Source organism: Cervus elaphus, chromosome 21 (genome assembly GCF_910594005.1).
Source record: "Cervus elaphus chromosome 21, mCerEla1.1, whole genome shotgun sequence".
NCBI lineage: Eukaryota > Metazoa > Chordata > Mammalia > Artiodactyla > Cervidae > Cervus > Cervus elaphus.
In genome coordinates this window covers 41,692,106-41,719,905 of record NC_057835.1, presented here as the reverse complement: position 1 = coordinate 41,719,905, position 27,800 = coordinate 41,692,106, and the positions used below count along the sequence as shown (strand labels likewise).

Sequence of the window (27,800 nt, the reverse complement as noted above, 5' to 3'; positions counted from 1 at the left end):
CAAAACTGAAATTTGCATTAAAGTTTTGATAATTCCTCAGGCCATGTTCTAACCACTGAACTATATACTCAGGATGTTCCTTGTCTACACTGTTTACCTAAACACTTCATGAATTCAGGGACTACGTCTCTTATTCATCACTGATCTCTGAGGCCTACTAGAGGGGTTGGCAGAGGGGTGCAGGGGCCACCATAAAACTCTTGAAGTCTTATGCAATCTGTGTGCATGCTCAGTCACTGATGTTGTGTCCGACTCTTTGCAACTCCATGGACTGTAGCCTGCCAGGCTTCTCTGTCCATGAAATTTTCCCAGCAGGAATTCTGGAGTGGGTTGCCATTTCCTCCTCGGTGGGATCTTCGCAACCCAGGGGTTGAACCCACATTTCCTGTGGCTCCCGCATTGGCAGGTAGATTCTTTACTTGCTCAGCCACCTGGGAAGCCCCTGTGTATAATCCCTTTAGAGACAGGGTCAATAAAAGCGGGTGACACTTATTAACAACAATCAAGTAGCACTGTAGATGAATTATCTCATTCTATCCCAACAATAACAGCAACACAGAATACATGTCAGGTACCTAGTATATGCCAGGCATTGGTCTAAATGTTTGACTGTATTATTAACATATATAATCATTATATCAATTCTACGAGACAGATGTTATAATCACATATACTTCAAAAATGAGGAAACTAGGCTTCAAAGAGCTTAACTTGCCCAATTGCCCCAGCTTTTGTCCCCCTTTCAGTAAACAGCTGGGCAGGAATAGACGCACCCCCGTGTGACAACAAAGCAGTCTCTCTAGGCTTACATCCCATGAGGTGGTCATCCTCAAAGACCTTCATGTCCCCCAAAATGTTAAGAGAATCACAAAAAAAGAAAAAAAAAGTAATTCCCTATGCATTTTCCATAAGGTCATCTTGATAAAAATCAAAGGTTTTCACAGCAACACAGTATCAGAAGCTATGAACTAATTCTCCCGTATAGAGAGCATTCTGTCTCCTTATGTATTAAATACAAGGTAGGAAGTACAAGTATAGCAGAGGATAAGATGGTTGGATGGCATCACTGACTCAGTGGACATGAATCTGAGCAAACTGGGAGATAGTAAAGGACAGGGAAGCCTGGCATGCTGCAGTCTATGGGGTCTCAAAGAATCAGGCACAACTTAGCCACTAAACAACAACAACAGGAAGTCCATATCATAAAGGGAAAGTTTTTCTTTAAGGGTTATCCATGATGAATGGGTAAGATAGTACTGAGTTTCAAAGTTACTTATATAAACATGCAAATATGCATACATGGAGCAGGATTGTTGCTATTCCTTACAGACTTCTGTGACCTAGAAGTGCTTTCCCCCAGGAATACTTGGTCAAGAACAAGGAGACCTGGCAAGGTCTGTGGGGTCTAATCAAGGTATCATTCCTCATGCCCCCTTCAGCTGGGCAGTCCTGTGCAGTGAACAAGTGAGGACTTCTAAGGTGTCAAGGTCACTCCCATGGCTTAGATTCACAATGCCTGGACTTGAATCCCCAGTTTTATCCTCTGTAGATGTGTGACCTTAGTCAAGTTTTTAAATTTCTCTGCCTCATTTTTCCCATCTGATTATGGGGAGAATATTAGTATTAGCTGCAGAGATTTGTTTAAAGAATGTAAGAGAAAAAATTCATAAGAATGGCTGAGAACAATATGTAACACGTATTAAGGATTCAGTAAGTTTCAGCAAAAAACATATATATTATTAAGATTCCTAAATAGTTCTCCCAAGTGTAAGTACTTTATGACTCTATGTATGAGCTGATTAATAGCAACAGGGGAAAATTTCTATGGGGAGAGTAGACAGAGCAATTCTGCAAGGACGTATGTATGTACGTACAATGATGTATCACTGTACACTCAGTTGTTCTGTTTGCATGTATAGTTTCCTAAGGACTCCAAACTACAATATCTCGCTTAAAATTATGTTTCATTTCTAGGGATGTGAATCCTCTTACAAAGGTAGCAAACACATAAGTCAAGAGCCACACAATCACAACAGCAACTATTAGGCTCGCCAGAGTCACATGTTTGTAACATTAAAATTCTTACTTAGCATGCACCAGTATCTCTAGCCATTCAGTAAATGGATAGTGACTAATAGAGTGGCTTCTTCTACAAGCTCAAAATAAGGTGATATTTTAATATGTATTTAATTCCTTTTCCACTTTATTACTATATTATCAAAGCAAAATTCTCAAGCTCTCCAAGTTAGATGTTACAGGGCTGGTTATATAATTTCCAAATATTCAACTCTGTCAATGAGAAATCCACTTTTCAACAATCAGACTGGCAACATTTTAAACAGATCGTTACTATCCAGTGTTGGCAAGAGTAAGGTAACCACACTGTGGATACTTAGGAAGGGTCTTTACAATATCCATCGAATTTAAAGTGAACATCCCCCTGGAACTGGTAAATCTCTTCTCAGAATAAATCTTCTGTAGTATTCTTGCAGAGACAATGTACACAGATAACCACTGCATCACTCTTTGTAATAGTAAGAAACTGGAAAATCGAAGTGAATATTCTGGGGGATATGGGTTGGCTGGTTACATTAGGCAGTTACATTTAAAAAGAAATCTTCATATACTGACAGAAATATTTGAGAAATATTAAAAGAAAGCAAATTTCAGAACACTGATAAATGAACCATTATCCAGTTTTTTGAAATAATGAAAGATTCCTGTGGTTATACATGGGAGGGAACCCCTGATGGCTCAGCGATAAAAAATCCACCTGTCAATGCAGGAGACCAGGGCTTGATTCCTGGGTTGGGAAGATCCTCCAGAGAAGGAAATGGCAATCCACTCCAGTATTCTTGCCTGGGAAATCCCATGGACAGAGGAAACTGTGGGCTACAGTCTACAGGGTCGCAAGAGTTGGACACAACTTTGTGACCAAACCACCACTACCATACCAAATCAACAACACATATGGATAGGAAAGAGGGTTCACTTTATATTTTACTATAATTTTCTTGTTGCTTTATAAGCAAGTAGTACTTTTAGAATTCAAAGAAAATAACAAGAATTTTCAAAAGAAACAGGGAACGCAAAGTTATTATTTGCATTATTATTTGCAAGTGTAAAAAAAAAAAATCTTAGTCATCCCCCAAATTAATTTCTGCTATCCCATATGCTTATAATGACAACTGAAGAATAAAATGCTTATGAGATCTTAATAGACACACTCTAGTTTAAAAGGGCTTCCCTGGTAGCGCAGATGGTAAAGAATCTGCCTGTAATGCAGGAAAGCAGGGTTTGACTCTAGAGAAGGGAATGGCAAACCACTCCAGTATTCTTGCCTAGAGAACTCCATGGACAGAGGAGCCTGGCCAAATAATGCATGGGGTCGCAAAGAGTCAGACATGACTAAGTGACTAACACACACACACCTTCATAAAGCATGATGAGTAACATTCCCTATTTGTAGGCCTATAAATGGAGCTGAGGAGGAATGGGAAGAAGAGAACAAACAGCCCTTCACCTACACTTTTGAGAAGTGAAAAATAAGTAGTTTTCCACCACTGGCCACCTTCTTTCTCCACCTTCTCACCCAAACGGTACCAGAGAGGAGCCCAACCCTTCTAGGCCACTGACTTCAAACACAATAAATAAATAAATAGATCAGGTGACTTGACTGACAGTACTGAGCACAACAGATGAAAACAGAGGGAAGTGTGCTGAGAGGGTGGGGACAACAAGGTTATTATGAAAAAACTGGTGCTAGCTGGAAGGGAAGAGTATTGCACCAATGAAGAGAAGATACATATGAAATGAAGGGAAAAGCAGGAGAAAGTAACAAAACAAAAGCAGAAAATGTTACTATTTATGAGGAGTTTAGTTTTCAGGACATCCTGTGAAGTGGACAGCGGCCAGTAGTCTGCATTCTCTAGGGCTGCCCTCATAGGAAAGCTGACTGAAGGCAGATTTGCTTGTTGGAGAGGGGTCCTGTAATTGATTAGAGCAAGTCTTAGAAGAGCAGCACATCAGGTATGAAGCCCACTACATTCAATTCGAAGATCTTATCACGTGCTGGGCTATTCCCGTTAGACTAGGAGTGATTATTGCTTAACCTGTACATTGTTTAAACAAGCTTCCAAAGGACATTTCTTCCCAAAGGAAGCTAAGGTGATTTAAATTGAATTATGTATATATATAATTCTATATAACGATTATATATATATATGCACATACATGTATAGACAGACAGAAAGACATACACCTACATTCTTCATATAATCGCCCCAGAGGCATCACCTGAAGATACCCACTCTCAAAATGTGTCTAAGAGAGAACTGGCAGAGGCTGAGACGGCAGCAAAGGCCTGGAGTGATGCTCTAGGGCCAAACACCTCCCTACAAACCTCCGAGACCCAAGGAATATCCCAAAGCCCTGGCCTGGCCCCAGGCTACAAAAAAAAAAAAAAAAAAAAAAAACCTCCACCAAAGCCCCCAGAGACCTGGCAACCACGTGACTCGCCGACAGACACCGAAAGTTCCTCTGCCAAACACATCCAACTTTTATTTTCTCCTTTTCCTGAGTGACCGGCTGGCGCATCCCCCCCGCTGCCTCACCTCCGGCCCTTTCTTCTTCCTCGCACTTCGGGCTGTGGGAGGCCTCGGGGTATCTGCTTTCAAGCTCGAGTGGCCTAGGGGGTCCTAAGGCTCAGCCCCTCCCGGGCGGGCGTCCCCGGTGCAGCCGCGGGAGGGGAACCGAGCGTCCTCCGGTCCGACCCCGGCCGGGGGGCGGCAGGCTGGGGCTCAGCCGCTGGGCTCGGGGGCGCGGCGGGGAGACTTACCTGCGCGGAGCGGCTCCCGGAGCTCCCGCGTCGCCGTAGCCGCGCGGCCGCCGCCACATCTCCCGACGGCAGGTCCCCCCACCCGCCCCGGCTGCGGGGGTCCCGGGCCGCACTTTTTCCCAGCCCGGGAAGGAGGTTTGCGAGCGCCGAGGTGGAAGGTGGGGGTGGGGCGGGGTGATCGGGGAGACGAGGCGTAAGGATGTTGTTTTGTTTGTTTGTTTGTTTTTCCGGATCGCTAGCAGATACTTTAGACCATATGCTGGGAGGGTATTAGCTCGGCTCAATGGCGACAGAACAGCGGCCTGACTCTCACCGTCCGATCGATTTACTAAACAAACTGAAACGTGGGTGGGGATGTTAAACAGTAACCAGCGGCCTCAATGAAAACTGAAAGCGGCGAGGCCGCCACCGCCTCGGCGCGCTCGTTTCCCGGTTCCCAAGGCCCCGGGGCGAGCGGCGGGCGGGCTGGCGAGTCCCGGAGCCCTGCCCGCGTGGACCCGAGCGGCTCTCCCCGGGCCTCCCGGAGGCCTCCATAGCGGCGAGGCGCACGGCCGCTGGACCATCGGAGCAGGCGTTCCTTCTCTCCGCCTCCCGCCTCCTGAGGACCCCCCGGCCTGAGGCCAAGCGCGGCCCCCGGGGCCGCCGACACAGTCCCCCTCCCGGCCCCAGGTCACGCCTCGCCCAGGGCGGTGTCTGCCCTGGGCCAGTGCCTCGGGACAGGCTGTAGCGCGGAGAAGCCTGCTGACCCGAGAATGCTCCTCTCATCCCGAGCCAATGAGGTCCAGAAAAGGGCCGGAAGTATTATTAAAGGGAATTAAGTAGGTTCCTAGGGACACCACTGCGGCCGCACCACTAGGGGAAGCCGCATCGATCTCGTTAATCTGCACCTTGGCCCGCAGGGGTTAACTTCTGCCCTGCGGCTTGTGACACCTTGCTCCGCCAGAGTTCTGGAAAGTAGAGGGAGCCCGGTTTTCCATTCCCGGTTAACCTCGCCACCTGTGGCTTCGGTCACTTAGTACCTCTTTACAGATGTATCTGATGGAAAACTTCCTTTCTTCCTCCCACACACTAGGAACCGTCACAAACTTGAGACTTGGAGTAGTGATGCCCAGACCCATCTGAGATGCGATGGTCATCCGGATCAGGTTTTTGTTAACCAAGCGATATAGCCAGAAGCAGTGGCTCTTAAAAACATCTCAGCAATTTAACTTCATGGTTTCAGGAATGAATGACTTCGGGTCAAACAAGTAATTATCTTCATGAGATAAATAGTTACTTAATCCCTAAGGTTTTTCTTTTCCGACCGGGGGGTGGCGGTTATTTTAAGACTGTAATAACAATGCCAGGGAGATCAAAGGGCTAGGTATTTTTTCTTTTTCTTTTTAGATCAGGTTTACTAAACTTTCTCAGTTTCCTCCTTCTGAATCTCTTGCTGAAAGGCTCCTTTAAAAACAAGTAGTTGGTGTTTCACAAATCAGAACAAAGAAGACAGATCATATACTATTTTCTTTAGGTCTACCTTCTTGAGCAAAACACATTCTTTTGGTCTCATTGCCCACGTGGTCTGCAAACCAGGTCTGGAGAGGCCTCCCTCTGTCCAAATCCGCTCCAGGAAACCCTCCAGAGACAGCCCAGGCATGAGAGTAACAATTAACCGGCGGCTGTATTTATTATGCAAATCTTTCACAGGTGTGTTGTTTAAAGATCGCCCATGGTCATTCTCAAAAAATATTTCCACATACTTGGATAGTGAGTGTAGGTTGTCTTATTCTTGCCAAAATAGAAATATACAGTTCCCATAAAAGGCTGAAAAGTCTGAAGTCAGAAACTGTCCATCCCTGTTCTCAGGAACTTTGATGCCGTTTGACATCTGTAGTTTCCAGCAGAGAAACCAGAGTCTCCGTTTATTTCACTCCTAACAATCCCTAATGTCAGTGGGTTCTGTTTGGGATGATCAATTTCTCATCCATGTCTGGTAGAATTGCTAATCTACCAGGAAGTGATCATCATATATTCTGTATCAAAAATTATTTTGACACAATATGTAAAACCTTTGCCAGAGAATTTTGTCACAAGGATTTTGACTAATAAGAAGGGAAATGACAGTACATTCAAGGAAGTATAAACTCTGTTAAGACTTAGTTATTATCTCAAGGAAGTATTGGGGCTTCCCAGGTGGCTCAGCGGTAAAGAATCCGCCTGCCAAGCAGGAGAGGAGGGTTCCATTCCTGGGTAGGGAAGATCTCCTAGAGGAGGAAATGACAACCCATTCTAGTATTCTTGCCTAGAGAATACTGTGGACAGAGGAGACTGGCAGGCTACAGTCCTGTCACAGAGTCACAGGCGACTGAGCACGCACAGAGGAAGCATTACATCCGTTCAACTTAGAAAAATCTCTAAGAGTGTAACACTGCCAGTCCTTTCTCATTCGCAGCAAGTAGGGAGTGGTTTCAGGTAACTAAATAAATAGACAAATAAGTGACTCTGTGAATTAAAGGAAAGTATGAGAGGTTGACTCAGCTACAGCTTTGGCAGTTTTTACTAAATCAACCAATGTCAACTAACCCAGCTTTAGAGCATCACTTATATTGTTCCTGAAACTAATTTATTACGATTCTCCATGGCATGGGTTTATGATGCTGAGAATGAAAAATGTACTCTATGGAGAGTAGTCTCCCCTGAGGCATGGCAGGGGTAGGAGTGGGCGGAACAACAGGAGAAGGAAGAGATCGGAATAATTTTTTAGGGCAAGGTTTTCCGAAATACAAAGTTCTGTTTCAATAGTCAGTATTTAGGGAGAAATCACACACATATGTGTTTATGTCAGATCTGCTTTTAACCTGAAATTAAATACCACAGATTGGCGTCATAAAATTCTTTGCCTGGCTTTCCTGTTAAATGTCTCGTTTAACCTGGGCTTTTCCTTTTCGCTTTCATCAACTTTTTTACACAATTTTCCCCCCTTCCCAATGCCACCAAACCGTCTGGATAAAAATTCCGGGTTTTCCCAGGAGAGCTTCTGATACTATGAATGGAAAGCTATGGCCTCTGGCAGAGCGGTGGGGAGGGGGCGCGCGGAACCTGCGGGGAGACGGTCTTGCAGATCTCGGCTCCCAGAGGCCCTGTTTCCGAGGGCAGCTCCACACCCTCCGCCTGCACAGAAACCTGCCCCAGACGGGAGGTGTCCACTTCCTGCCCAGGTGCTCCACCTCTGCTGACCCGGTGTCACAGCCGTCGCACCCACACTGGAGCCGGCCACCGCCCGGGAGGGCGCAGTTAGCGGCGATGACCGCCCACCCGCACGCAAGCTTCCCCGCCGGGGGTTACAATTAAAAAGGAAAACTAAAAACCTCGCATAGTTCTCCACCTGCCGGTCCTCTCTGGATTGGGCAAAGCTCGGGAACCCCTTCTAAGCCACTCAGCTGTAAAGGACCGCGGGCGGGATGTGGCCACGGGGGGTTCAGGGGCAATTCAAAGGCTGGAGCTGAGCTCAGCGCATCCCCCAACTCAACCTTTGGGGCTATGTTTGACCCTGGGGGCGAATCAACGGACTAAGCAGCCTCCGCCAGAATTTCAAAAACTCCCCGGACTCCACTGAATGTTTTTTGCATCAGAAGTGAAGGATTCCAGTCACTGGGACTGGCGTGGGGGTCGGGGATTGGGGAGAGGAGGGCGCTGCCGGTGGAGGTGGGGGTGTGTGTGTGAGAGAGGAACAGTCTAAAGCCATCCTGTCTTGGATGTAGGGCCTGGGGCTTTTTCTCCCGCCGCCGTTCACTGCCCTGTAACCCAGTCTTCTCTCCGGAAAAGCACAGCCCTTCGGTCCCTAGCGCAGCCCAAAGCGAGGCACCGCCGAAGCTTTAAAGCTGCGAGGCTCCCGGCTGTGGGAAAGGGGATGCTAAGCCACTTCGTCGCCGCCGACCTTCCCTACATAGTAGCTTCAATGAGGTCTGCCTCTCCGGCCTGGAGCCTTAGCGGAGTTTGTCTCCGAATCCCGGGCTTTGGTACCCTCGTCTGTATTTGGTTTGCCGGACTTTTCACCGGGCACCCATCTTTAATGCCTTGAATTTAAAGTGGTAAAACACTCTCCCCTTCCCTAAATCCGCAGAATGGCCAGATTAAACACGGAGGAGGGGGCTGATTAGTGTCCCCCCCAGCTGCAGCATCACCAACACAGTGTAGCGCCTAAAAGGCAACCTCCAGGCCCTTGCCTGGCTCTTTTGGAGAGCGAGGCTCTTAAAAACAGACTTCGGGAAAGCTGCAGGCAATGCCTCCACAACTAGGCGCCCTACTTGCCCACACGCTGGCCCAGATAAAAATTAGCCTTTCTTTTATGGCCTCATCACAGATGAGCACCTAGAGTAAACCCGTGTAAATAAGGCCACAGGAGTGTTTCCATTACCTGTTAATCTAAATGAAAAAACCAAGATTTCAGATTAAGTGGCTCTGCGGACACCTCTGGCTGAGACACTGTCAAAAATCCAACATTCACTAATTCTCAATGTCAACCTAGGGTTCCTGTGCCAAAAAAAAAAAAAACAACTAAAACTGCTAGGCTGGATCTCTTTTCCCCAGCTCCTCTCTTTGTAGATTTCCTGTGAAGTATTGACTGCCAAGGTCTCTGCATGATTTGCAAACTTTTACAGTCATTTATGGTACATGCAATAAAAAAAGAGGTGATATGAACACGCTAGTTCAAGGTGTAATGCAAAGATGTATTCGGTGCCCTTGGCAACTATCTGTGGGACCTATTTGTCTTTGCAGAACACACCCTTCTCTGAAATGAACCCCTCTGTAACAAAGATTGGCCCTTTACATTTCCAGGGCCTCGGCCCCTCCATGGAAAGGCATGTGTTCAAACCAGAAAATTTGATTCTTTCTACCTCATTCCAAACGAGGGGGGGAAAAAAAAAGATTCCAATAAAAACTGGAAGAAAAAAAAGAAAAAGAATCTTAAAGTTCTCTACTTCCCTACTCTCTCTTATCATAAAGAAGATAGGGAGGAAAAAAAGAAAGAAAGAAAATCGATTGCCAAGTTATAATGTAATTTCCAACTGCCCCTTCCATAACAGAGATCCACAGGACCTTCCTTGTTGAGAAAATAAAAGGATTTAGATTGTTCAGAGAAAACACACCATTTTAGATTGCAGGTGCCCAAAAGAGAAAAAAATTGTAAACATTTTTGCGAAAATACATAGTCAAATACAGATTTGTTGCTGGATTTTAGTTATACAGTTTTCAATAAAGAAAATAAATTTGCAAGCGTTCTGTTGTTCTACCCTGTAACTGTAGATAAAGACATAAAAGCCTTATTAGAAACTCTACACCCTTTTACCAGTTTTACCAAGTCCTTTTTTTTGTTTGTTTAAGGCTATGTGTGGGAGATCGAGGAGGGTGAAAGAAAAAGAAACTCATTTCCAAAATGTCCTGCTGCTGCTGCTAAGTCGCTTCAGTCATGTCCGACTCTGTGCGACCCCATAGACGGCAGCCCACCAGGCTCCCCCGTCCCTGGGAGTCTCCAGGCTAGAACACTGGAGTAGGTTGCCATTGCCTTATCGTCCAAAATGTCCTACTCTGAACCAAATCGGTTTTCTCATCTAGTGTTGCAAATGAGAACAGTTGACACATAGCTTCTGAAAGGTATTCTGAATCCTCTACCTGCCATCTAGTGGACGTAAGATGAAATGCTGATTCTAGACATAAGATGAAATGCTGATTCTAGACATCCTTATAAGTTTTAAGGGTCTTTAGCGGTCTTCTTATTTATAAACCAAAACAAGTCTAAGAAATGAAAAAGAAAATGTAACTTTAAAACTTAAAGGAAATAAAGCAAACAATTGTGTCAGGGATCTAGAAAATAACCACTCAATTGTGTTCCATTTCCTTCTGTTTTTAATAATCAGTGGGGTTATCAATCTTTGCCGAGATCATCAACTCATTATTATACTCGCTTTTCTTCTGCATATCCTCTGCACACAGATTTTATGCTGTTTGTCTTCTTTTCATTATCAGTTTTTCACCTAGTTGATATTCAAATTTTTTTAAATTCAAAAAGAACTTAATAATATTCCATTTCTATTTGGACTCTTAGAATATTCACAAAAAGGATTCTCTATTTTGTAAGACACAGTGAAAAAGAGAGAGGAAAGAAAAGGATAAATGAAGGAAGAAAAAAGAGAGAGAGAAAAGATTGAGTTAACTGTACACTTGCTTTTGACACTGTGATAAGTATTATACTCCTTCAAAAATTAACTTTATCCAATGTCAAAAAATAAGTAGGTTAAAATCTAGTTGCTTTATGGCAACTTACATTTCCTTGAGGTTCACATTATAAAATATTGAGCATATGTAGAAGGTTTGCTGTAAGAAATGTTCATTAAATATTAATATCATCACCATGTTTTCATGATAGCTGACTTTTGGGGGAATGTTTGCACTATGCTATGCACTGTTTTATGGACTTTTAGTCAGTTTACACATTGAGTACTTACAAAAACTCTAAAAGATTTGTATTATTAATATCACTGTAGGTGAGGAAGATGAGGAACGGAATTATGAAGCTGGTAAGTTCAGAGCTAACCTGGTTCCAAAGTCAAGGCTGGCATCTTCCTTGTCATCCTGACTCTCACAGAGAAAAGAAGCAAAAAGAGACCACTGCAATTCACATTATGAGACAAAATAGATATAACATACATATATGAGGGAAGCCCTTATATGTGTGTGTATATATATATATGTATATATATATATCTTATATAAAATAGATATAAGATACATTTGTTTGTATATTTAAATTTGTTATGCAAAATATCAGACACCCAGAGGAGAATTAAAAAACTTAATTACCACTCATAAGACTCAAGTAAATAGCATGTTCATTTACCTCATCCGTTTAGTATAATTTAGCATAATTTGTGACAGGTATCATGCAAACCATTATTGTAGCTTTGTCCTACAGTCCATGCCTACTTGTACTTTAAGTAATGAAGTCAAACAGTCCTCACAAAGCCCTCCAAACATACTACCAAAGATATAGCCCTGAATTTAATTGACTCTGTCAGCCCAATTATATTTACTCCTTGTCTCATTATAATTTAAGTTCCATTTCCTAAACAAAAATGTATGTACTTTCTAAATGTATATTTTCCTCTTCTATAATTTTGCAATATATTCTCCTCTCTTCAGAACAGCCATTTTACAAATGAACTAGTTCAAGAGTCAAGAATCTTAAATCATCACAATTAACTGTGTTCCCGTTCTCTCCATAACAACTCTGTATCATGAGATCAAGCTTTCTCTTCTGGAAGCATATTGATCATTTCAGAAACTGTAAGTGAGTGATCTGTCTGACCCACGACATTTGAAATACTAAGTAGCATTCTATCATGTAGGTATGATTTTAAGAGTAGGCAATGTTTTCAGGCTTCCCTGATGGCTCAGTAGTAAAGAATCTGCCTGCCAGTGCAGGAGACACGGGTTGGATCCCTGATCCAGGGAGATTCCAGATACCTTGGAACACCTAAGTCCGCATGCCACAACTGTTGAGCCTTTGCTCTGGAGCCTGGGAACCTGAACCATTGAAGCCCACGCTCCCCAACAAGAAAAGCCACAGCAATGAGAAACCTGAGCACCGAAAATAGAGAGGTGGCCTCACCCACCACAACTAGAGAAAAACCAGCGCAACAATAAAGGTCCAGCACAACCAAAAATAAAACAAATTCATTTCTTTTTTTAAAAAAAGTAGTGAATGCTTTCAAAATCTGACAGCAGGTGCTCAGGATTCCTGCCAGGGTTTCATACTCACAAGTGAAGTCACCAGTTCTGCCTTCCTGATCTCTTACATACCTCCATCAAGACCAGATATCAGATAAAAGCTGGAGACTACAGTAGTCAGACTCTCTTGTGTATCCACGTAGATCTAAGTGCACCTTCCCTGTGATGCTATCACAGGAAGAAGAGATTCAACTCCTCTTTAAGGTTAATCCCTCCACCTGTGTTCTTGATCCCATCCCTTCCTGCCTACGCCTGGCCTTGTTCTATCAATTATTTCTTTCTTATGTCTTTAAATTCTCACTCACCAATGGCTTCTTCCCTGCAGTCTATACACATGTTCAAATCTTATTAATAAAGTAAAAAAAAAAAAAAATTAAAGAAGCCAAATTTGTTCTCTATTCTGTTCCCTTCAGGTGTTGCCCTATTTTTTGTCCTTTGCAGCCAAGAATCACTAGCCAAGACAATTGACAGTCTCTTTATCAACACCTTCCATTCACTCCTCTGCCCACTATAACCTGGCTTTCAATGGTTCCATTCTATAGACTGTTCTTTGGAAAGGCCTTACAACTTCTGGCTGATAATCCAATAAGGACATGTTCGATCCTTACATTAAATTCACCAGAGTCTATGTCTAACCTTCTTAAACATTCTTTTATCTGTATTTCTTACCACTTTGCTCCAATCATTCTGTAACTAATTCCCCAAGATTTTCCCTTTAGCATTCTTGTCTTCTTACTCTGTGTACTTTTTCTGGGCAATGCCAGGCACTCTAACAGTCTTCCCTATCACAAAATTGGCTATTGATTCTTTAAATTATATTCAAACTCAAATCTTTCTCCTAAACAACAGCACTATAGCGGCTTCGGGTGTTCCAAATTCCTCCTAAATAGTAGCTATTAGATTTCTCACATGCATTTCAAACTCAGTATTTCCAAAACTTTCCTATCTCCCATTTTTTTTTTTTTAAATACACATACACACAAAATGGACATAAGTTCCTCCCATTCCTGTCGGCACTGGGACTGCACCATGCTTTCATGAGGAAGTAGACTCTGGAATGCAGATAAAATGAAGGCAGTATACTGCAACCAGGAGGATGACAGTCCCACCCTGAGGACGGTGGGATAGGAATACACAAGAGCTGGAGCCCTGAAGGCAAGAAGGCCTTGCCGACTGGAAGCTACTTACCTTCAGACTTTTCATTACATGAGAAAAACAAAACCCTTATTTTAACTCACTGGAGCAGATTAGCTGAGTTACTAACTCAAGGTAATGAAAAAGTGGAATCACTGATGGTCTTTATGTCACTGGCTTAGGCAACTTGGGGAATAATGGTTTCATTAATTAATGCAAAAAGAAAAGCAGGTTTGGGAAGAATATAACTTACGAGTGCTTTGGAAATACTGAGTTTGAAGGGCATCTGGAATGCCCCTTCCTTTCTTATCTTTCTGGTGAACATTTACTCATTTTTTGAATATTGCTCTTTCTGTAAAAAATGACTCTTTCCCTGTAGTCCTCCTACTAAGCTCCTTCCAACAGAGTTTATCAGTTTTTCCTTCTATGCTACCTCAGTCTTCTTATATATACATACTTGTCTTATTTTTATGTCACTTGAAACTAATTTTTGATATGTATATAATCCTCAATAACACATTTTATGACTATAAATTAATAAATTTGGCTTTCACTATCAGAATATTTCATTCTTCCATGATTAGAAGATATACTTGAAGTTCTTTGTACATTTCTTTTCAACAGAATTTTATGATACGTAGTAGAGGTTGTTCGTCTTTTGGCTGCTAAAGCCTTCCTTTCAGAAAGTACCTCATGCTCTCAAATTTGTTTGTTCACCTTAGTTCACAGATAAATTGTTGACAGAATAGGAGAAATTCACTTATAATTACTAACCTTTTAATGCTTCATTTCTTTCAAGGATATCTGCATTTTAATAGGGTCAGGAAAAGATGTTAAATGGAGCAAATAAATCTTGAATGGTAGAAATACAGGTATCATCAAGAGTGAGGGCAACGGTGAGACTACATTTGTGTCTCACTCTTTCTTCTCTCACCAAAGTTATCGATAGTCCCATTTATACACTGCTGACATGGTAGATTTAAAAAAACTTAAAGGACCAGTGAATATTCACAGGGCTAACTGTCAGTTCTTACAGATGCATTTGTGGTACGCCAAAAATAGTATTCCTCTGTTACTACATCTTCACAATTTCATAATGTTAATAACTATCAACCAAAAATGCTTATGTTCCAGACACTGATTAAACACTTTCTATATTACTTCACTTAATCCTCTTAAGAGCCCCATGAGGTTGTGCTAAAGATGCAAAAGCAGAAATATCAAGGATTAAGGGACAGGCACACATGAATGTAGTCAAGGTTTGAACCCAGCAATCACACTTCGTTTCTTGCAAACAGGATTGTTAATGTGACTTGTTCCTGCAAAGATTGGATCTGACCATGCAGGACATGGTGAAACAAATCAGCTTCTCTCCAACCCCTGGCTACATCAGCGGAAACGATGCTCTATGAACCTCATCGCACTTGGCCAGCAATTTATGTAGTTCAGAAGAATCTTCAAGCTGGTAGAAGTGTCTTTTCACTTTCACTATGGCTTTAGATTCCTGATGCCCGCTTCTTTCCCAATTTATTAGCCATGTTATTCTGCTACCTCTGACTCCACAGTGAGTCTTCTGAGGATCGTTCTCACCAGAACCTTAATCTTCTTACTTCTTGGCCTTTGGTACTGACGTTTATACCAGTTTAGTCTCTTCTCCTCTCTGTACATTTCCTTCCTGGCCTCAGAACTAAAGGTTCTTTCACAAAAGCAAGCTTCACTTCCACACCATAAATGGAGGATTCAACAGAGCCTCTGAAGGTATGCATTTTTGTATTCTTCCTTTGAGGTCACTCCAGGTTCCCACCAACCTATTGAAATGTACAACCTCAACCTCTGACACAGTGATTCATTCATACAAACATTTTTATTTATCATTTGTGCCTCAGTCACCTTGAACCATGTCCCAAATTTCTTTGGCCTTTCTCTTTTTAAAAAAAAAATATTTAATATTTATTTTATTTGGCTGCGTTGGGTCTTAGTTGTGGCATGCAGGATCTTTGCTGCATCATGCAGGATTTTTTATTGTGGCTCATAGAAAGTTGTGGCATGTGGACACTCTAGTTGTGGCCTTTGGGCTCAGTAGTTGCAGGATTTGTGTTCTCTAGTTGTGGCTTGAAGGCTCCAGAGTATGCAGGCTTCAGGAGTTGTGACATTCAGGCTTAGTTGCTCCACAACGTGTGGTATTTTAATTCCTTGACCAGGAACTGAATCCCTGCATTGCAAGGCAGAGTCTTAACCACTGGACCACCAGGGAAGTCCTCAACCTGACTTTCTTGAATTCCAACTTTATATTGCTATCTACTTGGGAACATCTTCATCTGATTGCTTTCTAGTATCACCTAGATGGAACTCTGAAATAGTCTCTCTCCACAAAATTCCTACTTCGAAGAAAGTTACCATTGTTCTCCTTATCATTCTTGCGTGAAATCTCATGGTGGTTGTTATTGTTGTTATTTAGTCTCAAGTTATGGCCGATTCTTTTTCAACCCCATGGACTGTAGCCCGCCAAGCTCCTCTGTCTATGGGATTTCCCAGGTAAGGATACAGGAGTGGGTTGCCATTTCCTTTTCTAAGGGATCTTCCTGACCCATGGATCGAACCAGCATCTCCTGCATTGGCAGAGGGTTCTTTATCACTGAAACCTCAGAATAATCTTAAATATTTCCCTATTCTTGACTTTTCATGGCCACTAAATCACAAACTTGCAGTGTTTTTCTATACAAAAGCTCTCACATCTGGCTTATCCTTTCCATTAAATCAATGGAGGCCATGGTAACCCACTCCAGTATTCTTGCCTGGAGAAACCCATGGCCAGAGGAGCCTGGCAGGCTATGGTTCATAGGGTTGCAAAGAACTGGACATGGCTGAAGCAACTTAGCACTCAGCAAGCATGGACTGGTTTCTTTACTCTGTTTCTTCCTTTCCCAAACCAACCAATATATGGCTAGTTTATTTTGTCCTAAAACAAAAATATACTTTGTTTCACTTTGTGGCTTCAGTATTTTAAATGACATCCAGAATTTTAATGACTAAGGACACATATTACAATATATAAGAAGAAGCATACATGAATGTCCACATTTGGCCCCAACCTATTTCTACAGCTTTTCGCCTTATATGAATTAGTGTAGGCTGAACCTGTTGAAGTGAAGTGAAGTGAAAATCGTTCAGTCTGGTCCAACTCTTTGCGACTGTATAGTCGATGGAATTCTCCACGTCAGAATACTGGCGTGGGTTACTGTTCTGACCACTGTAACTCAGAGAGCTTGCTATTTTCCTTGAATTTTTATAGAAACTCTTTTTTTTCCCTCTGTCATTCTTTCTGTGCTGTGCTAGTTATTGATGATATTCTCTGAATATTTCTAATTCTCTGTCTTCTGTATTTCCTGTATGTCTTTAGGTAGATAGGACTACATGACTAGCTTTGAGCAGAGGTGGTGTCACTTGTGGGCTGAAGCATTTAATTGATGCTATGAAACCCTTAAGGGCTCTCTTTCTACTTTAGTTCATTAGATGTGATCTAGACAGTGGATGCTCCATCAGCCTTGGTCGTAAAAGTGAGTGCAGTATGGAATATAGTCTCTAGCTGCTCTGCTAGAGATTACTGTATAAACGAGAGAAATAAAACCTTTGTTTTTAAGCGGAAATCTGTGAATTTGTTAACAGTCTAATCCAGCCAATCTGAATTGAGACAAATTGGTGACAGAAGTGAGATGCTACTGTGTTGCTGTTCTTTAGTTGTCAAGTCCTGTCTGACCCTATGTGACCCCATGGACTGCAGCTCTCCAGGCTCGCCTGTCCATGGGATTTCCCCGGCAAGAATACTGGAGTGGGTTGCCACTTCCTTCTCCAGGGCATCTTCCCAACCCAGGGACTGAACCCACATCTCCTGCATTGGCAGGGAGATTCTTTACCATTGAGTCGTCTGGGAAGCCTGGGATGCTACCTCACAGGTTAAGCCTGTGCAAAAGTTAGAAGGCTGGGCATTCATACACGGTAAGGTTCCAAAAACTGAAATCCATGAACTGTGTCAGTGATACATGTGGTGAACCGTTGATTCCATCAACTAGGAAGTTAATTTGATTGCCAAGAAGCACAATCAGAAAGTAGATGTTAGAAACAATGTTTGTTGCCATTGGCTATGTTTGACAAGCTATTGCAAGAAAAAGATAAGAAAAATGATTTTTGTTGATTGCAAAAGTGAAAGGAAAAATATTTAGGGGACTTGTAGTGTTGGAAAATTCAGATACTTCTTAACTCCAAAGAGTGAAAAATAAAACTAGCTCACATGGCATCTGGAAGGTGAGGACACCAGGTTGGCTGGTAGATGTGTGTGCGTGTGCACGCGAAAGTGTGCTCAGCCGTGTCTGACTCTTTGTGACCCCATGTACTGCAGCCCACTAGGCTCCTCTATCCATGGGATTTTTCAGGCAAGAACAGAAAAGTAGGTTGCAATGGCCTACTCCAGGGGATCTTCCCAACCCAGGGATTGAATCTGCATCTCTTGCGTCTCCTGCATTGGCAGGTGGATTCTTTATCACTGTGCCACCTGGGAAGCTGGTAGACGCAGTTGAGGTAATCCTTGGCACAAAGCAGGAGAAGAATTGCTCAAGATTTTACCAGCAGCGACTAGGGAAAGGTCCCAGTGGAAGGAAATGTCATGGAAGATATGATAATGATACAGGTATTTGTAAAAATAAGGGGAGGGGCAATGTTTGCAAGGACAGCTGAGGTTACTTCCTTCTGTTAAGCTGTATCCATACCCTGCAGAAGAGTGATGAGGCCCTGAGGGCTGATAACCAGCAGTGAGTACCAAAGAGCCTCGGTCTTAGCTTATGAAAAGGCCCTTATCACCTGTAGTGGAAAGGCATATACAGTTCAGAGAGGCCTGAAGACCTGCTAAAATTATAGGACGGCAGAGATATCTGACTGCTTAGTCATGGCAGGTCTGTTACACAGAGGTCAGGACACCAGTGGGGGTAACGTGGAATCCTGAACCATGGTGCACACGATACTCGGTCACAAGATGAACCTTCAGAATGTTGGCTCTGTAACCACCCTGAACTCTTTGGGGTTCAGTGATTTTTGTAGTTGAGCATTATTATTTTTAATCTAGCAACCAGGTATTTGAAACCTGACTAATTAAGGGGGAAGGATTTAACGAAAGATCACTGTCATTAGGTCCATTTTTAAGCTGCAATAGACCAATAGATAAGGAAAGCATACATTTTCTTAACCTTTATGTGAGTAAACCTGTTCATGAAAATGTCACATACTACCAAGCACTGTTCTTCTATCAGCCAGCATTCAGTACACACAATGCTAGCACTCTTTCATTCACTGTTAACATCAGTAGAGCATAAATTGGTAATTGTGTGGTAACTATGCAATTAACTCGTGTCATCACTCTACCTTTTCATTAGCGTCACCAAGAGTAGTATTACCCTCTCAGTGACCTCAGCAAAAGTGATAACATCCTTAGCTGTTAAAGTGAAAAAAAAAATCTTAAGTAAGTTTACTGTTGTGAAGGGTGATGGAGTGACAGCCTTAGAGACTGGAGCCCTTTTTATTTATCACATGGCACAAATAGTGAAAATGCAAGCCTGTCTAAGTAGCCTCATTAGTACATCTCACCTCTTTTCTCTAAGAACAGAATGTTTCCTACTTATTCTTTTACTTGTGGAGTTACCTATGGTGTTCATGATTTTTCCCATGAAGGGTGATGGCTGTTAGAACTCTGCTAGATTCATTGGTTTCATTTGCCCCACTTCAAACAAGACTACAACTACACGTGGTATATACATTCTTAAAGCACAACTTGGGAAATCCTTATCACTGATTCTCATTTGTTAAATGTGTACTTGGGGTATAAACAAAACCTATTAAAAGTTAAATTGCTTTTATAGAAAATTCATTTTTACATTAACCATTGGCCAGGTTTTTGATCTTAAGATTCCTGTTCTTGCTGAAAATAAAATTGAGAACAGATTAGTCTATATTCAATAGGGTAGCTGTTCTTGAGGTATGAGGCATAGGAGAAGGAAACTTAAGTTTGAGGGTGGTGGGTATCTTACTGATTAAAAGCATGAGTTTGGGAATCAGATTCACCTGTATTTGAATTGGGGTGTCAACTTCAGTCTTCAATGAAAGCATATAAGAATGCTAAGGTATTAAGAAAAGCTTTCCTGAGAAGATGCTTTTATTTAATCTGTGACAGAAGAGAACTGGGCATGAAAGAGATCTAAGCACAAAGAAGAACATTCTAGGCAAAGAAACTAAGAAACTGGCATGTGAAAAGGCTCTCTTACGAGAGAGAGCCCAGCATTCCCATGGGTTCTAACTGTGCGTGTGTGTATGTATGTGAATATGAAGAAGGAAGTGGGAAATGAAAGGTGCAGTAGACGATTTTAATAATATTCACACTTTTGAACAATTACACTGGTTACACAGCACAGATAACAGAACAAGAATCTATGTGACGGGGTCAATTTAAAGGTTATTGCAAGATTTTAGGCAAGAGATACAGGCAGTCTTTATTAAGGGGCTGGCAGTGAATACGGAAAGATGGGCACAGATTATAAAGAGCTTTTAATAGTTTGGAGGCAAACTGACCAGCCCTGGATATTGGGAAGTGAAAAGAGGGAAGATTATGAATGATTCTCAGGTTTTAGCTTATGGGACCAGATGGTTCTTTACTCACATGGGGGACACTGCAATACACCAGATTTGTGTGAGAAGACCTGAGATTTATCAAGGTGAGCTTGAGATCTCTGAGTAGATCGTGAGTTCATAGTGTCTTCCCAGGTGGTGCTAGCGGTAAAGAACGGCCTGCCAGTGCGAGAGACATGAGAGACACGGGTTCCAGCCCTGGGTCGGGAAGATCCCATGGAGAGAAGGAAATGGCCACCCACTCCGGTATTCTTGCCTGGGAAATTCCACGGACAGAGGATCCTGGTGGGTTACAGTCTTTGCCTGGAGAATTCCATGGACAGAGGAGTCTGGTGGGCTACAGTCTATGGGGTTGGAAAGAGTCGGACACGACTCAGCAGCTTAGCACCCGTCACCACGGTGTCTTGTACCTACTTTTATAGTAACTTGTATTCACCTTTGTGCTCTCCTATTCATTTTCCACAGTGAGCCTGGAGACATCTTACAGAACACGAAATTTGATTACAACACTTTTCCTGCTGATAACGTTTAAATGACTTCTCACTGCACTTCAGATTTAAAAAAAAAAAATAGTTAACAATATGAAGAGTTAACAATACAAAAGGCCTACCTGATCATACGTTATTTTATGTTGCACAGCAAAAGGGACTTGATAGATTTGAATAAGCCAAGAACTATGGGATGGGAAGATAATCCTGCATAATTATCCAAGTATTCCTGTTGAATCTCACAGGTTTTAGAAGTGGATAAACTTTTCCAGTTATGGTCAGAAAAAGAGATGTGGTAACAGAAGAGGGGCCAGAGATGCTACCTTGCTGATGGGGGAGGAGGGACACAAGCCAAGTAAGCAGGCAGCTCCTAGAATCTGGAAAAGACAAGAAAACTGATTCTTCCCTAGAGTCTGCAGAAGAGAATTCAGCCCTGCTGCACCTTGATTTTAGCCCAGTAAGACTTGTGTTAGATTTCTAACCTACTGAACTATAAGAAAATAAATCTGTGTTATTTTAAGTCAGTGTTTATGGTAATTTGTTACAGCAGAAATAGAAAATTAATAAAGATGCATTGTTGAATTATATTTGTACTACAACTAATTCCAGATATATTTCTGGTCCATAGGTTTCTAATTTAGGAATTATGTTGTTAAATCATGATGAAATTAATCTCCTGAAAATACAGTATTTTGAATTAGCAATATGAAAAATGATCTTCAACTCTGATCTTCTTAATTGAATTCACAGTAGCATTTCAAACAACATCAAATGTTTCACTTCAGAAAAAATAAACTTTCAAGGCTCTGCATTGATTCCGTAAATTGTTTCAAGAAATTAATGCATTATTAAAATTAGCTTATATGATTATTCCTTTTAGTTCTGATATAAAATTGGCATCATTTAACTCTATCAATGTCTTTTTTTGCTAATGAAGCCAATATACTAACAGCAACCATAAGTCTATAAGAAATCATGACATTGAATGGAGTAAAATTAATTCATAGGTGCAGTTGTTTGATCTATGTGAACAGTTATACATCGAATGTGATAGGTAAATGTACCTTCTGAAGCCACACTTGTTCAGTCTTTGTAAGCACAGTGTTTTAAAACTGACTGATGTTTTTTGATGCAGTTGTTGATGCCTCGCTATCAGATCTATTTCTGTTTTGTTCTTGTCTGTTCATTTTGTCAGTGGTATCACTATAGCCCCATAGTAGATGGCAAGGTCAGCACACATGTTAAACCAGTTACATATTCATTATCATTTCTCTTAAGAAACAAACTTTAGAATTAAATTTTTATAAAAATAATCTTTATTCCTGCTTTTTTGTTGCCAAAAAATGCTTAAAACGAGTGTATTTTATGACATGATTGTGCATATTCTATGGCACATTTCATGTAGGTGTAACCTAAAAATCCCCTTGTTGGCCACTGGCTCCAATGACCAGAGTCCTCTAAAACAATCGGCTGGAACACCAACTGGTCATCAGGGGGACCAGGTATCAAACAGACCCCCATCATCACCAAGATAAGAAGGAATTAGCTGTCCCCAGCCACTTTTGCCCATCTATGAGTTGTGTGGAATTTATATTCAAAATTTCCCTAGGCCTGTTCTTTGACTAAGTTGTGGGGCTATTTTCTTTAGGATGAATATCTGAGGAGCTTTTGTCCTTTGTCCCTTTGTCCTTTTGTCCTCTTTCAAAGCTTAGGAATTTGTTACAAAAATGAGCTAGGCACACCTCTTCATCAGTACTTATTTCCTCCCAGAAAGCATTTCTAACCCTAAAACTGTGCCCCCTTGACAAGAGTCCACACAAGCCTGGGCATGTCTGTTTTACACAATTTGAGTGCCATCTTGCTTTTCCTCAACTCTCTGTGTTCCTGAGTCATTTTCTAGAATAATAGAAACTTCCCAAGTTTAGAGACATTCAATACTTGGAAAAACGGCCATGATTATTTGTTCTTTTGAAATAAATGTGCTTTTCCGATGTATGAATATTAACACCAAAGGTTAACAGCCCATAAAACCAGTTGTACCTGAAATGGATGCTTATATTTAATAGTGAACTGAATGTCTATTTTGTTTTTAATTTTTCGCTCTGTTTGTTTGTTTTAGCTAGCACTCTTCACTTGTGAGATTTTAGTTCCACAACCAGGAATTAAACTTAGGCCCTCAGCAGTGAGAGCGCAGAGTCCCAACCACTTGACTGCCAGGGAATTCCCTGAATGTCAATTTTGAGTCGCTGATCTCTCGACAGAAAGTTAACCTTAGTCAATTCCAAGTAATCTTAGTTAATTCAGGATACCACCCCACTCCTCTACCCTCAACTCATCAAAGTTCTCAGTGGCTTTCTTAATGCCAAACACTCAGGAATAAAGGGTCTAAGGTGCTCCACCATCCCTGCTGGCTTCTCCCAACATGCATATGGTGCTGGAAGAATCTTGGTCCTTGGTCCACCCAGGATTTGCTTCACTTTTTCCTGATCCTGACCCCAGGTCTGCTCTAATTCACTCCCTCAGTTATTTCCACATTTCTCTCTGGGCACAGAGCCCATCTGACAGTTACTCTGTGCCACTCTGTGAGGTTGCCACAGGTCCTTATTGTAGACACACTAGACCTTTTCTTCCGCCTCTGCTTCCTACTGGCCATTGGGAGTGGGGGTTTTGACACAATTATAGTAATAATCAGATATGTCCAGTCAGTACTTTGTGGTCAAAATGGTGCAAAGGGAAATGACAGAGGCCACACTGGAAACTCAAGAAGAACCATACTTTTAAGTCATCACCAGGCTAAACCTTACCGCATTACAATAAAAGAGCCACTACATATCTACTTGACTCTAGTAGTAGTAAACATGTTCTGTGTTGGAATTTCAGTTAAGGCCAATTTTTCTCTCTTGTCACTGCATTCTTGGTTCTCTATATTTGGAATCAGAGATGTTGCATTTTTCTTGCTTGGTTTATCTGATTTTTTTCAAAAGTGTTTTATAGACAGAAAAGTTATGTGATCTGAATTTGAAAGTATGATAAAATGTCGAAGAAAGAGATGCATGATAGTTAGTGAGAAAGTCACTTGCTCAGTTTGGTGGCACAGTGTTATAAATTTATCCAGTGTACTAGCAAAAGCCACAGAAGTAGAGTAGAGCCCTTGTGAAAAAGAACATATGCCCCAATGTTACCTTAGTAAGGGCAGACCAGCTAAAACTTCTTTACATAGGGCTAGTATTTGGCTTCCATCTTCACCAGGCACTGCCACCCCAATGACTGGAACCAGCCCTCCTGAGGGTCAGAAAGATCCCCTGGAGAAGGAAATAGCAACCCACGCCATTGAAATACCATGGACAGAGGAGCCTGGCAGACTGCAGTCCATGGGGTTGCAAACCTAGTGACTAAACAGAAGCAGGAAAGGCAGAGGAACCAGAGATCAAATTGCCAACATCCGATGGGTCATCAAAAAAGAAAGTTCCAGAAAAACATCTATTTCTGCTTTATTGACTATGCCAACACATTTGACTGTGTGGATCACAATAAACTGTGGAAAATTCTGAAAGAGATGAGAATACCAGACCACCTGACCTGCCTCTTGAGAAACCTGTATGCAGGTCAGGAAGAAACAGAACTGGACATAGAACAACAGACTGGTTCCAGATCGGAAAAGGAGTACGTCAAGGCTGTATACTGTCACCCTGCTTATTTAACTTATATGCAGAGTACATCATGAGAAATGCTGGGCTGGAAGAAGCACAAGCTAGAATCAAGATTGCAGGGAGAAATATCAATAACCTCAGATATGCAGATGACACCACCCTTATGGCAGAAAGTGAAGAGGAACTGAAAAGCCTCTTGATGAAAGTGAAAGAGGAGAGTGAAAAAGTTGGCTTAAAGCTCAACATTCAGAAAACTAAGATCATGACATCCGGACCCCATCACTTCATGACAAATAGATGGGGAAACAGTGGAAACAGTGGCTGACTTTATTTTTCTGGGCTTCAAAATCACTGCAGATGGTGACTGCAGCCATGAAATTAAAAGACGCTTACTCCTTGGAAGGAGAGTTATGACCAGCCTAGACAGCATATTAAAAAGCAGAGAGATTACTTTGTCAGCAAAGGCCCATCTAGTCAAGGCTATGGTTTTTCCAGTGGTCATGTATGGATGTGAGAGTTGGACTATAAAGAAAGCTGAGCGCTGAAGAATTGATGCTTTTGAACTGTGGTGCTGGAGAAGACTCTTGAGAGTCCCTTGGACTGCAAGGAGATCCAACCAGTGCATCCTAAGGGAGATCAGTCCTGGGTGTTCACTGGAAGGACTGATGCTGAAACTGAAACTCCAATACTTTGGCCACCTGACGCGATGAGCTGACTCATTGGAGAAGACCCTGATGCTGGGAAAGATTGAGGGCAGGAGTAGAAGGGGACAACAGAGGATGAGACTGTTGGATGGCATCACTGACTCAATGGACATGGATTTGGGTGGACTCTGGGAGATGGTGATGGTCAGGGAGGCCTGGCGTGCTGCGGTTCATGGGGTCACAAAGCGTCAGACACGACTGAGCAACTGAACTGAGCTGAACTGAAACAGAAGCAGCAGCTCCTGACCCCATAACTTTCATGAACCCTGAGTCTAAATTTAATTGAGGAAAAAACTGTAACACAAGTGCTTTTTCAAGGAAATATACAGATTCTTTGTCCAATTTCAGCTTTTTTGGCAAAGTAGATTTTCATTGTATTTTGAAAGAATCCTTTTATTTTCTATTATTTGTATCCTGTCTTTTTCACCACAGAATTTACATTGTTGTTCCATTCTGAATGAGGAAGAAGAGAACTATCTGGTCCTTTTGTTATTTTAAAGATACACTGATGCAAGTTAGCAGAGTTCCTATCCATTCCTCTCTCCTGATTATACACTCCCTGGATCACAATAAACTGTGGAAAATTCTGAAGGAGACAGGAATACCAGACCACCTGACCTGCCTCTTGAGAAATCTGTATGCAGGTCAGGAAGCAACAGTTAGAACTGGACATGGGACAACAGACTGGTTCCAAATAGGAAAAGGAGTACGTCAAGGCTGTACATTGTCACCCTGCTTATTTAACTTCTATGCAGAGTACATCATGAGAAACGCTGGGCTGGAGGAAGCACAAGCTGGAATCAAGATTGCCGGGAGAAATATCAATAACCTCAGATATGCAGATGACACCACCCTTATGGCAGAGAGTGAAAAGGAACTAAAAAGCCTCTTGATGAAAGTGAAAGAGGAGAGTGAAAAAGCTGGTTTAAAGCTTAACATTCAGAAAACTAAGATCATGGCATCTGGTCCCATCACCTCATGGGAAATAGATGGGGAAACGGTGGAAACAGTGTCAGACTTTATTTTTGGGGGCTCCAAAATCCCTGCAGATGGTGATTGCAGCCATGAAATTAAAAGACGCTTACTCCTTGGAAGGAGAGTTATGACCAACCTAGATAGCATATTAAAAAGCAGAGACATTATTTTGCCAACAAAGACCCGTCTGGTCAAGGCTATGGTTCTTCCATTGGTCATGTATGGACGTGAGAGTTGGACTGTGAAGAAAGCTGAGCGGTGAAAAATTGATGCTTTTGAACTGTGGTGTTGGAGCAGACTCTTGAGAGTCCCTTGGACTGCAAGGAGATCTAATCAGTCCATCCTGAAGGAGATAAGTCCTGGGTGTTCATGGGAAGGACTGATGTTGAAGCTGAAACTTCAATACTTTGGCCACCTGATGTGAAGAGTTGACTCATTGGAAAAGACCCTGATGCTGGGAGGGATTGGGGGCAGGAGGAGAAGGGGACAACAGAGGATGAGATGGTTGGATGGCATCACCGACTCGATGGACATGAGTTTGAGTAAACTCCGGGAGTTGGTGATGGACAGGGAGGCCTGGCGTGCTGCGATTCATGGGGTCGCAAAGAGTCGGACACAACTGAGCGACTGAACTGACTGTGGCAAAAATTCGCCATCTATTGAGGACTCAGGACCCTGACATTAATCCTCTCCTTTTTCAGATCTCAAGGAAGATGGTAAAGACTTGGCAATAAATATAAGAATGCATATTTAGCAGACATTATACTGTTTTCTTAAAGTGGTTTCAAAGCAGTAACAAGATATATCCTGCTGGACGTTCTTAACATTCCATTCTGATTCTTTACTGTCCACAAATTTAGCTGAAAAACTGTTCAGAACTGTGATCAGTATTATTTAGATTTAAAGAGAATCAGAAGGCAAGTCACTTTCCGTAGAAGAATCTAGAACCTATGTGAGACAGCCAAGACCTATTTATAAGAAAAGAGTAAGGAAATAAACATCCCAATATTCTGTGATTTCAAAGGAATGATCAAATTTCCACTTTGTGGCAGTACAAAAACAAGTAGGCAGAGCAGGGCCAGTGAAAGGAGAGGCTGATGAGAACTGAAATTTCACAGATCACCACGACTGAAAGGGAGGAGCGTAAGTTAAGCCTGGATTTATGCAAAAGATTTGGGGAGACAGATAAAGGAGGTCAGTTCAATTCATCAGTAACATAAATAAATTTTCTAATTCTTTGTCACCAACTGATATAAATCTTTAACCAGTTCAATTTAATATCTTTACATCACATTTCAAACATCCTATCTTTCTTGGATTATTTAATACCATATCTATTTCACCACTGTTAAAAAAAAGGAAAACAATATCATTTTAATTCAGCCCAAACATAACTACAAAACAAAACAAAATATATTCTAAAACTATAGCTTTAACCAATAAATTTAAACCAAAAGACATTTCCTATCATGAGAGGCCCTCTGAAACCACCTTTTCCGTTCAGAGGAGAATATAGGGGGAAAAAGACACTAAAGGATACAATACAATTCCTGATTTCCAGGAGGTTATTTCC

At 41.9% G+C, this 27,800-nt stretch overlaps 1 protein-coding gene across 1 annotated transcript in view; it reads right to left on the bottom strand.

The window, feature by feature from the left end:
• HNF4G (hepatocyte nuclear factor 4 gamma) overlaps positions 1–5,170 on the bottom strand; it is a 127,299-nt gene extending 122,129 nt beyond the window's left edge. Inside the window, exon 1 of the mRNA XM_043880431.1 lies at positions 4,838–5,170. The gene's annotated coding sequence lies outside the window, so the exon portion shown is untranslated. The remainder of the gene's footprint in view (positions 1–4,837) is intronic.
• Positions 5,171–27,800: the final 22,630 nt, after the last annotated feature.